The 12,611-nt window shown below is 40.8% G+C and overlaps 1 long non-coding RNA gene across 2 annotated transcripts; it reads right to left on the bottom strand.

Moving 5' to 3' along the window:
* Positions 1-9,396: 9,396 nt before the first annotated feature.
* LOC110892060 lies at positions 9,397-12,128 on the bottom strand. Of its 2 annotated transcripts, none has more exons than XR_002565796.2 (3): positions 12,003-12,128; positions 10,909-10,996; positions 9,397-9,582 (listed from the first exon to the last, which is right to left on the bottom strand). It is a non-coding gene; the product is annotated as an uncharacterized LOC110892060 (long non-coding RNA). The 2 variants fall into 2 exon arrangements; XR_002565797.2 differs by having other exon boundaries at positions 10,909-10,991.
* Between the last annotated feature and the right edge of the window lie 483 nt (positions 12,129-12,611).

Below are 12,611 nucleotides of genomic sequence, written 5' to 3'. Positions count from 1 at the left end.
GGGGAGAGAGTCAAGATAATCCCGGATATACTCATATTATTATATCTTTAAAGCCAGGATCTTGATTTTGAAAGTTTTAAAGAGCCAGATTACGATTTCTGGACAATTTGAAAACATTGTCACTTATAAACGTATGAGTGTTGCAGATGTTATTCCAGACTACGATCCCGATAGCCAAGTCTGAGGGAGAGTCTGAAGACGAGCTCAACGCAAACGGAAGCGTGTAAGAAGCCAGGTATCGTTTCTGGAAGAGCTTGTAACCGGAAAGCCAGGTGTCGATCCCAAAGCACGGAAGCTTGACGAAAGGGGGAGCCTGAAGAGTTTACCAAAAGGGGAGATGAAGCTGAAGACAGATCCACCGGGATTCTGTTCGAGCAATAGGGAGTCTGTGTTGCTGAATACGTGTTAAAGCTTCAAGAAGACTCAAGAGAGAGAGAAAGAAAAGTCGCTACGAGCTTGACTACGGCAATATCCAAGGGGGAGTCTGTTAGTGCAGTAATGTCTATCGCCTCCGTCAACTCCGTTAGTAGCAGAAACCAAAGAATTTAAGTGTTTATGTTGTAATATCTAGTTAGTAAAGGCAAGGTGGCATTATTGTAAATAAGGAAAGATTCCTTATTGCGTTGGCCTATAAATAGAACCCTTAGGGTTAGAGTTTACAACTTTTGCCATTTTGGAGCTTTGAAGGTTAGAGGTTAGAGAGAGAAGCTAGAGAGAGAAAGTAGAGAGAGAAAGGCAAAAGGTGATTCGTGTTGCTTGTACATTTTCATACATTTCTATAGAATCACAGATTGAGTACGTCTCGTGTGTTTCGGTCGTTCACGTTCACGGATTCCGCACGTCGAACATGTCATACGCAATCGTTTCGGAGTCAAACCGGTCTTAACAGTAGTGGTTGCACTATTCGCAAACAATTGGGGATACTTTTGTTTCATCTGGTCTTCTCATTCCCAGGTAAACTCTGGGCCACGACGGGAGTTCCAACGAACTCGAACAAGAGGAATTCTGGTGTGCTTGAGAACCTTAACGTCTCGGTCAGTAATCTCTACTGGTTCCTCGATAAATCGCTTCCTTCAAAGGAACTATGAGGGTCTCATCTGACAGGCACTTCTTCAGATTCGACACGTGGAAAACATTGTGAACTCCACTGAGTTCTGCTGGTAGGTTCAGTTTGTAGGCCACTTTGCCTATTTTCTCAATGATGTCAAAAGGTCCAACGTATCGCGGGTTAAGTTTTCCTCGCTTACCAAAACGAACAACACCTTTCCAAGGTGAAACTTTGAGTAGCACTCGATCCCCAACCTGGAATTCGAGTGGTTTCCTGTGCTTATCCGCGTAGCTTTTCTGACGGTCACGAGCTGTCTCCATTCATTGTCGTATCTGAGCACTCCTTTCTGTCGTGTCTACCACGAGTTCTGGGCCAGTGATCTGGCTGTCGCTAACCTCTGCCCAACAAAGAGGTGATCGGCATTCACGCCCGTACAATGCCTCAAACGGAGCGGCCTGGATGCTGGTGTGGTAACTGTTATTATACAAAAACTCCACTAACAGAAGATGCTTCTCCCAGCCGTTACCAAAGTCGATTACACATGCCATAAGCATGTCTTCGAGGGTTTGGATGGTGCGTTCAGACTGCCCATCCGTTTGCGGATGATAAGTGGTGCTCATGTCTAAACGTGAGCCAAAGGATTTGTGCATAGCTTGCCACAACTCAGAAGTAAAACGTGCATCATGATCAGAAATAATGGAGGTTGGCACCCCGTGCCTCAAAACCACTTCCTTTAAGTAAACGTCTGCTAGGGTAGAGAACTTGTCTGTTTCTTTGATAGCCAAATAGTGTGCAGACTTAGTCAATCGATCCACTATCACCCAAATAGTGTCATTTCTGCGTTGAGATCTAGCCAGGCTAGTAACAAAATCCATGGAAATTTGCTCCCATTTCCATGTTGGGATCTCTGGTTGTTGCAGTAGGCCTGATGGTTTCTGAAATTCACTCTTGACTCTTGCACAAGTCAAGCATTTACTGACATAAGTTGCTATGTGGGCTTTCATGCTAGGCCACCAGTACGTAGTCCTTAAGTCGTGGTACATCTTATCTGAACCAGGATGTACTGAGTAACGAGACTTATGTGCTTCATCCATCACAAGTTCGCGTAACTTTCCATAAAGTGGGACCCAAATGCGTCCCATTACATAGTATGCACCGTCTTCCTTTTGTTCTAACCGTTTCCTGGATCCTCGTAGGGACTCTGCCCCGACGTTCTCTACTTTCAATGCTTCCACCTGAGTATCTCGTATCTGAGCAGGAAGACTAGCTTGGATGGTAAGCTGTAATGCGCGCACTCATTTAGGGGTAGTATCCTTTCGGCTGAGGGCGTCAGCCACCACGTTGGCTTTGCCCGGATGGTACTTGATCGCGCATTCATAATCATTCAAGAGCTCGACCCATCAACGTTGTCGCATGTTCAACTCCTTTTGCTTGAAGATATGCTCGAGACTCCTGTGATCGGTGTAGATGGTGCACTTGGTACCGTACAGGTAATGTCTCCATATCTTAAGAGCAAAAACCACTGCTCCTAATTCCAAGTCGTGCATAGTGTAGTTCCTTTCGTGAACTTTTAGTTGACATGACGCGTAAGCAATGACCTTGTCATGTTGCATCAACACACATCCAAGACCCTGAATGGATGCGTCGCAATAAACCACAAAATCGTCTGTGCCCTCTAGCAATGAGAGAATAGGTGCGCTACAAAGTCTATCCTTTAAATGCTGAAATGCAGATTCCTGTGCATCACTCCAACGATAGGTGACGCCTTTTTGAGTTAGTGACGTGAGGGGTTGCGCAATCTTGGAGAAGTCCTTGATAAACCTTCTATTGTAGCCCGCCAAACCCAAAAATTGGCGGATTTCTATTGGTGTTCAAGGTGCAGGCCAGTTCTTGATCGAGTCTACCTTAGATGGATCAACATGAATCCCATCCTTGTTTACCACATGGCCTAGAAAATGGACTTCACGAAGCCAGAAGTCGCATTTCGAGAACTTTGTATACAACTGTCTGCTCTAAGAAGTTCCAAAATAAGCTTCAGATGTTGCTCATGCTCCTCCTGACTCTTCGAATAGATCAGGATGTCATCGACGAAAACTATAACGAACTTATCCAGGTAAGGTTTGCACACTATGTTCATAAGGTCCATGAAGACCGCTGGTGCGTTTGTCAGTCCGAAGGGCATGACTAAAAACTCGTAGTGCCCATAACGAGTTCTAAATGCTGTTTTGGAGACGTCCTCATCTCGGACTCTCAGTTGATGGTAACCTGACCTCAGGTCAATCTTCAAATAGTAGCTCGACCCTTGCAATTGGTTGAACAAGTCGTCAATGCGTGGAAGGGGATAGTGATTCTTCACGGTCACCTTGTTGAGTTCGCGGTAGTCAATACACATTCTGAAGGTACTATCTTTCTTCTTTACAAACAAGACTAGAGCTCCCTAGGGCGAAGAGGTAGGCCGTATGAAACCCTTATCCAAGAGTTCTTGTAGTTGCATAGATAGTTCTTCCAATTCTGATGGAGCTAAGCGATACGATGCATGAGCTACGGGCGCTGCTCCAGGAGCTAGCTCGATTTGAAATTCTACCTGATGGTGGGGCAGAAGACCAGGTAATTCCTCAGGAAATACCTCTGGAAAGTCACGTACAATAGAGATGTCTTCTATTCTCTTCTCTTTCGTTGATGCATCTATAACGAGGGCTAAGATAGCTGCGTGGCCCTTACGTAAACACTTCTGGGCCTTAAGGAAAGAAATGATGCCCACAACAGCACCACTCTTGTCGCCATGAATCACTAAAGGTTCCCCACCAGAGCGAGGAATGCGAATGATCTTCTCCTTGCAAAGAATCTCTGCTCGATGCTGAGATAACCAATCCATACCAATGACGATGTCGAAACTACCATGAACGATGGGGATCAGATCGATGGAGAAGGTCTGACCAGATAAAACGAGATTGCAACCCTTAACTATGTGTGTGGCTTCAAGACTTTTAGCATTAGCTAGTTCTACAATGTGCTTGGTGTTCAAGGAAATTGGGGCACGCTTAAGCATCTGAATAACTTTTAAGGACACATAACTAGTATCGGCACCCGAATCAAATAAAACAGAAACATAGAAGTCGTCTAGTAGGAACTTACCTGTCACGACGTTGGGATCGTTCCTTGCATCACCCTGACCAATCACGAAGGCACATCCCCTGGCAACATTGCCGTTGTTGTTACCTCCATTGTTCCCATTCCCCTGGTTGTTGTTGTTCTGATTCTGGTTCAGTTGGGGACAGTCTCTCTTGAAGTGGCCTTCAGCACCACACCGAAAGTACCCTTTGTTGTTACCTTGCTATTGTTGCTGCTGACGTTGATTCGATGGGGCTTGTTGTTGCTGACGATTCTGATTCGCAGGGTGCAAACTCCTGCAATCCTTTGCGGCATGGCCTGGCTTGTTGCACCGATAACAGTTACTCCTGGTGCATGGCCCGCTGTGGTGCAAATTACAGCGATTGAATTTGGGGTGGATTCCCCTGTACCCACCTTGACTTTGATTACCAGACGATTAACTAGGGCTCTTGTAGTCATCAGTCTTTCGTTGCTGAGGCTGAGACTGAACTGAAGTTGAACCCTTGCTTGATATTCCATCCCATTTGCGCTTGCTGTCGCTGGGGGCATTAGAAGTAGCAGTAGTACTAATGCGTTTGGGCAGCCTGTTCTGCTCGACTGCCTGATTAGTAAGACGATGAGCCAAACGAACCACTTGCTAGATAGTGGTGAGGTTAGCTGAAGTCACATGACTTTGAATCTCTGGCACTAAACCCTTGAGATACAACTCGATACGCTTGATAGGAGGGTCCACCATAGTAGGACACAACACGGCCAACTCATTTGATCGCTTTGTGTACGCCTCGATCTCTGACCCTGTCATCTTCAGGTTGAAAAGTTCCACCTCGAGCTTGTGAATGCCGTCACGACTGCAATACTCTTCCTTGATCAAATCTTTGAAGTCGTTCCATGGGGTGGCTGTAACAACTGTCACTAAAATCCATACTTAGGATGGTAATTAGCTATTAAGGAAACCCTAATTGAGAAACCCAAGTGATTCCGCATAAACCCTAAAATTTTCGTAACAATCGGAATCAGGATCAGGACCCCTAAAACTCAGGGGGGTTAAACCCTAGTGGACGTTTATCCTCTAAATTCGCTGTAGAAACGAAAATTGTTCGTTTAACTTACTCAGCAAGGCTATCTAGGACACGAAACAACCTAGGCTAAGAAATAGACCCGTCGCGCCACGCGACGGGTACACATGTCTTCTTCGCGTGGCGCGAGGGAGGACATTTTTCAGATATAAATAGGGGACGTTGGCACTTGAATTTTGGTGTTCATTCGACGTCCAAATTCTCTGTAACCATCGAGTTATAGACGAAACAGTTCACAACACACACACGATTCTCGAAACGCTGCCGCAATCAGGGTAATAACTCGATCGCTATTACGATTCAACGTCCGATCGATTATAACTATCCAACGATAGTCCAGGTGCTGCTCAATTGAGCTTATACTTTGATTATTCGTCGTGATTTCGACTTGAATATTAGAGTGCTGTTCGAATTCGAACTATGCTCTGTTATTCGTTGTGAATCCGATTGAATTACCGAGTATTGCACTGATTAATCGTTGTGAAGGTTTAATCTCGTGAATTGACGTAATTGCTGTATTAGTTACTAACCTGCCTGTGTGTGCATTGTGTTAAATTAGGTTTAATCAAGGCTAATCAGTAGGCTTATATCTATTGCTCGTTAATCTGCAATGTGAGTCATTCTTCTTTTTAACTGTTTTCTCACCGTTTGTGAGTAAGTATTACAATACCTCAAATTATTTTCAAGGTTATAATTACAGGGATTAAGTCTTTGTAATCACCAAATTACAGCTGGTATGTGGGGTATTGTGCACATTACTATTTTTATCACTCTAGGTGAGTGAGTATCACTCTGTGTGAGTGAACCGTCACTATTGGGGCAACGGGACCCAATAGTGGTATGACCACAGTCACAGATCCGGTCGAGTGACAAATACCCATTCTTGATAATTGGTTGATAAAAACATTGTAATCGCTCTTAATACTGTAAATTTATAACTAACGGGTCGTTTTAGAAAACAGAATGATTCACTCAGTATTTCCCCGCTGACAAAACCTTTTTCAAACATGTTTCAGGTGATATGTGTGATCCAGGAAAAGTGTAGTAAAGCACTATCAAGCTCAGGGAAGTGGCTCATTGTAAATAAATAAAACATGTTTTGGAAAAATAAAGATTTCTGTGTGAAATCAACTTATTGTAAATTTTGGGATTTATCCGTTAAACTTTATGTAATATACTAAACAAGTATTTTCCGGTGAAAAGATCCTGTTAATCAAAGACTTCCGCTGTCGCATAAAGTAAATACCACGGGTACCACCGGGAACTGCCTCGCGACCCCCGACTCCGTCCAGGGTGGGTCGGGGAGCCGTGACAGTTGAAGGTGGTATCAGAGCTAATAATTAATAATTAATAACTATTGAGCCACTGATCGAGCCACTGATTTAAGCCTATTACGGAATTAAGTATTTGACAAAATACTTAACCCTACTAGTTATCATTCTGTGATTATTTGTTTTATGAACTGATTATTTGATAGTTACAGTATGAGTAAACAAAAGCTGTCTGCTATCTACCATAAACTAGATGTTGCATCTTCTTCTAAAAACCCAGTAAATTTAGAAGAAGGAATCTTTGTCCGCAAGGCAAACTATGAAAATCCTCTTTCCCCAGAGAAAAGGGATTCGATACTTAAAAAGAGTCAGGAGAAAAAGAAACCCCGAACCAAGAGAGTTAGGTTTAACCCAGAAGTCCAAGAGTTGGGTAATAGTACACCTTGGGAAGATAAAATAGACAAGAAATGGGCAAATCTCTATATGCTAGCTACTATAGCAGAAAATGCCAATTTCTAAATATCCGATAAGTTGGGTCTAGTAAGAGAAATCACATAAATAAATAAAGTCCTAGTGTGTTTATTTCTGTTGTCCTTTGTATAAATTGGTATGCAATAAAACTTCAGTAGTGTTTGTTTGTTAAACTTTGTTCCAAAGTTTTAACATTGCATTCTTGTAATTTTGCATATATACTATGCAGCATGAATGAGATGTCGGAAGCATTCCAGAATCTCAACTTATATCCAGTGCCTATCGAAGTCTCTCACGACTTTACTGGTTACATTGCTGACATAGAAGAACCTGTGGAATTCAAAGCTCCACCGTTGGAAAAAGCCAAACCTAAAAAGAAAAGATGATACGTAGGGTGGAGGAAAGTACGCCGTAGAAAACCAACTACTAGGAGACTTCCTAAAATAGAAAATCCTGTGAGCATGAACAAGGGAAAAGAAATAGAAACTGGAGAAAGTTCGAAATTACCAGAAAAGGAAATAGGAATAGATCTTAAGCAAAAGGGAATAGATATCGGAGAAAGCTCTAAACAATCTGAGGAAATCACATTCCAGGACGAAATAGACCGCCTACTGGATAATTGTGATGTTCTAGAGCCTATCAACAATAATCTTTTCTCTTATCCTGTTACAGCCCAATTTCCATTAAACCTAGGACCAGCTATTCCAGACCCACTAGTTCACACTAGACCATTAGGCCAAATGGAGGAATGGTGGACTAATGACTGGCAATTCCAAAATATAGTTAATAGTCCCTATAGTTTTCTCCCACAATTTGATCCAGAACCTATCCCTAATCCGCCAATGAGCTATGAAAATTTAGCTGAGTTACGTCAGTTCGGTGAAGAACTGATAGGCACCGGGAATAGGATCAGGGAAATGGGGGAGCAGATCTCTTGGAAGTATGACGAGAGGGAGCGTCGTTACTAAAAAACTGCCAGTGGACCAAAAGATAGGAAGGGCTGGAAAACGTTTGTCTGTATTATAACTAATATAGTAAAAACTGATTCTGTAAAATGGGCAATAAAACCTTGTAAGATATGGTGTGTACGGAGGCATATACAATATACAATAACAAAATGAAAGTCGAGAAATCGACAATTTTGGTTATGTTTGTATGTTGTAGTAATTCATATGTTCATCTGTGCTAAATTTGTTGTTAAGTTAGACACTAATAATTCCTACTAATTAGCAGATGGAAAATGCTAACAATGAACCAATTAATGAAGTAAATCAATCTGAGCAAGAACAGGAAGATCAATATATAACCCGACAAGATATTGAGCACTTTATCGCCCAAGGGATAGCCAATGCTATTCCAGAAATTGTAGCTGCTGTTCAGAAACCTGCCGAACCACAATTAATTCCTAGTAAACGTATTCCAGAAGATAACGGCAGTAACAGCATAAATGGAGGCGGTAATCATGATGATCATGCCTGGTTGCACTTACAAGGAATTTCTTGCTTGCAAACCCGCAGAATTTGCAGGTAATGAAGGGGCAACTGCAACACTGCGTTGGTTAGAGAAAACCGAGGCAGTAATTGCAATAAGCAAATGTGCTGAAGAGGATCAAGTGATGTATGCATCAAATCTGTTCAAAGAAGGAGCACTTGAATGGTGGAACACGGTCCTCCAGGCAAAAGGAAGAAGGGTAGCCTATGCAATGAATTGGGAAGAATTTAAGAGTTTGGTTGAAAGAAAATTCTGTCACGAATACGAGAAGGAACAAATGGCAAACAAGTTCCTGAGTCATCGTATGTTAGGTGTAGATTGTCGGGGCTATACTTCGACATTCTTTGAATACGCAAGGGTGGTACCAACACTGGCTTCGCCAGAACCGGTACACATTTCCCGTTACATCTGGGGGTTAATTAATGAAATCCGAAACATCGTTAAAGCTGCGAGACCTCGTACTATTGACGATGCGGTAGAATTAGCTAATACCCTAACGGATGAGTTGGTACGCACAAGAGAGGAAGATCGCAAGAAGGAATTAGCTCACAAGATTACCCAAGGATTTCGTGTGGGTAATACCAAGAAAAGAGGAACGGGGCAATCCTCATCACCTCCTTTCTGCAGAAATTGCAAAAAGAAGCATTATGGACAATGCAACATAGTTTGCAATTTTTGCAAAACCAAAGGACATCGGGAAGAAGACAGCAGGAAGAAAACAAGAATTTGCTATAATTGCAGAGAAAGAGGTCATTTCCAATTTGAATGTCCTAAATTAGCTAAACCTGTAGCCAACCAAACCAAACCAGCTGAAGGAGCAACCAAGAGAAATGCGCGGGCATTCCAACTGTGTAACACCCTAACACGCTTTAACTGAAAAGACGCAGCGGAAATTCGTACTATAAAATTTCTTTCAATAAACACGTTTTTGACCTACTTGCAAGTTCATTATAAAATACCTTCTTACAACAAGATTATCTTTTGTACTCATTTACATAACAGAAGCATAACTTATAACTATCAATTTACGTAATCAAGTATTCCCGTACAATCTGACTTGTGACTCGGTCTTTGATCGCTACTCCTTGTGATGAAAATCTGTGATTCGTACTACCTGCACCCACCACATACAATCGAAACATTAGCATACATTATATACAAACAAGATTCTTAATCGTGTAGTCTCGATTTGTTCTATCCACATATTCTTTCCATCCCGTTATCTTTCTAGATATAGTCATTCCATCCGGGTGTCTAATCCTTAGCGAACCTCAATGGAGAACCTGCACCACATTTCATTCTCGAGGCACACTGTTAATATCGTCAATACTTAAGAGTATTGAAACCACGTATGCATTACATACATAACTACGTACATACATACCTACACACATTCATACATACATTACTTCATACAAAAATACCTGCTCACATACATACATACATACATACATACATACATACATACATACATACATACATACATACATACATACATACATACATACATACATACATACATACATACATACATACATACATACATACATACATACATACATACATTACTACATATAAACATACCTACTCACATACTTACATACATGCATACATTACGGCGTACAACTTATCTACTTAGGTGCTTACATACATACATACATACAAACACTAATACATACAAGCATACCTACTCACATACTTAATTCGTTACCCGCGTACACGCTCACACATCCCGAACTGAATCACATGTCATATTGCTTTTAAAATATCTTTCAGATATGTTTCGGATCTTAAAAATGAGTTTCATACTCATCCGTAACTAACCAAGCCATTTGGTAGGGTTAAGGAACATTATAAAGACTTAACGAGGCTTGGAATGGGTTCACGGGGTCCGCGTTCGAGGAAAAACGAAGAAATTACATAAACAAAACAATTGCATCAGACCTCCACCGTAAGCTACGGTGGCTACCGTAGCTTATGGTGGCCCCCAAAACCTTACGGCAGCCTTAACCTGCCTTACGGCAGAAATAACATTCCCAGCACCCACCGTAGCTTACGGTGGGCACTGTAAGCTACGGTGATGCTCAGTTCAGCCATCATTTTAAATACTAAAACTCGCGTAACTCGTTCGTTTTGCGTCCGAATCACTTGGAACTTGTTTCTAATTGTCCGTAAAACATTTCCCTACATCTTATACTAAGAATCCTTACCCCGGGTCCTTAATCTTTACAAGCTTCATCATTGCTACCTTACTTATACATGATTATTCGACCCGTTTAATACCATCAAATTTCCTTTGTTATAACAATTCCTTCGTTATACTAAAATAACACTTAACTTAAAATTCATAATCATTACATATCCCTTGCATGATTCTTATCCACACATATAAATATTAGAATTCTACATTTACACTAAGAAGTGAGTCGGGATCACTTACCTTAAGCGTTAGTGTCCATGCTTGCTCCCTCGCTTCCGCTTGACCCGTTAGCTTTCCATGCTTGGTCCGTGTTAGTGTGGTTCCTATTCTTTCATGCCGTCATGCCATAATAATGTTAGTATTCATACTCATTCATATTAACATACATTTTTCCAACTCTTATCTATATTGACTTTCACTAACGCGCATACGACATGATTTGTCAACCACATAGACCATATTAATAACATCATATTAATTTCATACATAATGTTGTACAACACATACAACTACACGATCACCTAGTCACATACACAATGTACACAACCAGTTTACACATACTTATGCTTTTATAACTCTACATTCGACAACCGCATTATTCAAAATTCACTCAATCAAAATTATCATCTTACTTATGTACACAACATAACTCCAACATTATCACTAACAATAAACTACGCATTTCACATTCGTACACATTCATTCTTAATCACCATAAATCAAGCACATCAATTACATGGCGAGCATTACATCATTGGAGCATAAGGTACAAGTTCCTAATGCATGATTTTACCAAACCATACATTCAAATCCGAGTTTTCGTATGGACTCCACCTTAAGCATACTTAACTTATTATTTTGCTAACGGCTACACCATAAGCACCTTCTATACATAATTACCCACAACCTTCATACAATTTCACAATTTTGCTCTCTTAGGCATTTCATCAAACACTTGGTGGGTGTACTACTAACAAAACATTATGTACAAGCATTCTTTGCATATTCTTACTAACTCATATCAAGATCATCAAATTTCCCCTAACCTCACCTAACTTTCATCCTAGATCAAGGTCATTAACAATAATCCACAATATCCAACTCATATATATATCAAAACTATGTTTGATTTAGCACATACAACATCATCACCTTCATAGCATTACTTCTACAAGTGGGTTTTTCACAAAAACCTCAAATAACATCAAAATCGTGTATAATTCGCATTCCATACTATATCCTTAACATATAATCATGCTTGATTTCACACAATTTAAAGGATTGATCATAACCCAATTCATATAAACATCATCAAATCCAAAATTACAACTTACCGTATATTTGTTAGGGCTAGATGGCCAAGAAATCAAGTTCATGCATTGGATTTGAGCCTAATTTCCTTGTCAATTTGAAGCTTTCTTGAGAACTAGGGTTTCACCCCTTTTTCTTCTTCCTGATCGTTCTCACGCACACACCCATCTAGTGTGTGTGAGATTTTGTTTTTAATTAAATTCAGATTCATATTTGGCAATCTTAGTCCCTCATGTTCTCTCTTATCTATTTGACCCCCCAATGTTTTCCATTCTTAATTTATAGCTAGCACTATCTAATCAAATTAGATAACTTGGTTATTAGTGAAATATCCCACTTAACCAATAAATCCTACTTACTTATGCCAACCTAATAAAATGTCCAAATAAAATATTTAGACCCGAGTTTTGGGGCGTTACAAATCTACCCCCCTTAAATGAGGTTTCGTCCCCGAAACCTTTCTCATTTCCATTAGTCACTAACATCCTTTCCTTACTCTATCAACACGACCACTGGTCCATCTTAGTAACAACCCTCTATATTTTAGAACCCATCTCGGAGTTCTTATTAGTGTCGCTTTCACTAATAGCGCTAGCTTCCAACCCATGCCTTAGCTATTGGTTCATTTATCA

Source organism: Helianthus annuus, chromosome 11 (genome assembly GCF_002127325.2).
Source record: "Helianthus annuus cultivar XRQ/B chromosome 11, HanXRQr2.0-SUNRISE, whole genome shotgun sequence".
NCBI lineage: Eukaryota > Viridiplantae > Streptophyta > Magnoliopsida > Asterales > Asteraceae > Helianthus > Helianthus annuus.
Note: the sequence above shows the minus strand (reverse complement) of the source record. Positions and strands in the feature narration are given on the sequence as shown.